We start from the raw sequence: 1,501 nt of genomic DNA, 5'->3' as shown, positions 1-1,501 counted from the left end.
ATATATATATATATATATCCCCTTATTCAATGAAATGTAAAATCCTCGAATCACCCCAGGGTGCCTTTTCCATCTATACTAGAGTGGAAGCTAGGCAGAGAATGAACCTGTGAACTCATTGAGATCTACACAAGAATTGTTAAATATGTGTCAGAATGGAAAGGGGTATCCCCCAGTGACCCTGAAGTATAGCCAGGGAAGGGACCTACCAGGCCATGCCACTGGCCAGGAACAGCAGAGTCTGAGGGTGTCCGTTCCCCCACAGATGGTTGCCCATCTGAACTACCAGGAACCCCGTTCTGTCCCTTGGGACCAGGCAGAGATTCCTTCCTTCCCCTCAGCTTCACCCCCCCACATTCTGCCTCACCTGTCAGGATCTCAACGACCCCCAGCTCAGCAGATGGGAACCAGACCAAAAAGAGAAACAGCCTGGTCCCACCCATAAGTAGCACCCCCGGATCCCTGCTCCACCCTCCGGACCCCTGGGAGACCCCATGCTCCACCCCTGAAAACCACACCCAGACCCCCAGTCCTCCCCTCTGGACTCACTTGAGGCCACCCACAGAACCATCGTCTTCCCCTTGGGACCACCCCCAGAGACCTTGCCTCCTTCCCTGGGGACCCACTCAGGGCCATACCTGCAGGGTCCAGCCCTACAGGGACCTATGAGCCCCTCTCTACTGCTGCGGAGATCGTAAGACGGAAGTAAAGACACAAGACCCCCGGAAACAGGTGCGGTGCCACCCAGTGCCAGGACGCTGATTTTACCGGGTGCAGAGCAGGGGCATGGTAGGGAGGGGCAGTCACTGGTGGTCAGGGATACGGTCAAGTGAATCACGTGTCTTGGAGACACGGGCCCGGCGTTCACTTGGCCCACGCGAGGACAAAACCAAATGCAGCAGCAGTTTTTCCCAAAATTGTCAAGAAAGAACCAAGACATGAAGATGTGTGGTACTTTTAGGAATTCTTAGCTTCTAAGAAAAAGAGGGCTTGGGCCGGGGGCGGTGGCTCACGCCTGTCCTCCCCGCACTCCGGGAGGCCGAGGCGGGCGGATCCCCTGAGGTCGGAAGTTCGAGACCTGTCTGGCCAACATAGTGAAACCCCATTTCCTCTGTATTAAAAAAAATTAAATTAAAAAAAAAAAAAAAGAGGGCTTGGAGCACCTTGCCTTAGGGTGACCTCCATCACAATGTGACTTCATCGCCACAGTTCAGGACCCGAGAATCGTTAGTAAAATTAAAAGGTTACATTGAGTATATACAAATATATATACATACGATTATGAATAACTGATAGCCTGTGAATAATCACTGTGGTTACATCTCTAATTTCTTCTTCGTTATTTATATGGAAACAGGCTGAGGCTTCAGACCCCTGCCTGGGCACCTGTGGGAGCTCCCCCCCCACACTACTCCCCTAGGGGTCACCCCAGCCCCCCCACCTCCTGCTCTCGGGGTCACCCCAGCCACCCTGCTCCACCCATCGGGGTCACCCCAGCCCC

This window comes from Cebus imitator, unplaced genomic scaffold (assembly GCF_001604975.1).
Source record: "Cebus imitator isolate Cc_AM_T3 unplaced genomic scaffold, Cebus_imitator-1.0 Scaffold672, whole genome shotgun sequence".
NCBI lineage: Eukaryota > Metazoa > Chordata > Mammalia > Primates > Cebidae > Cebus > Cebus imitator.
The sequence above is the reverse complement of the archived record's forward strand: the minus strand, read 5'-3'. Positions refer to the sequence as shown.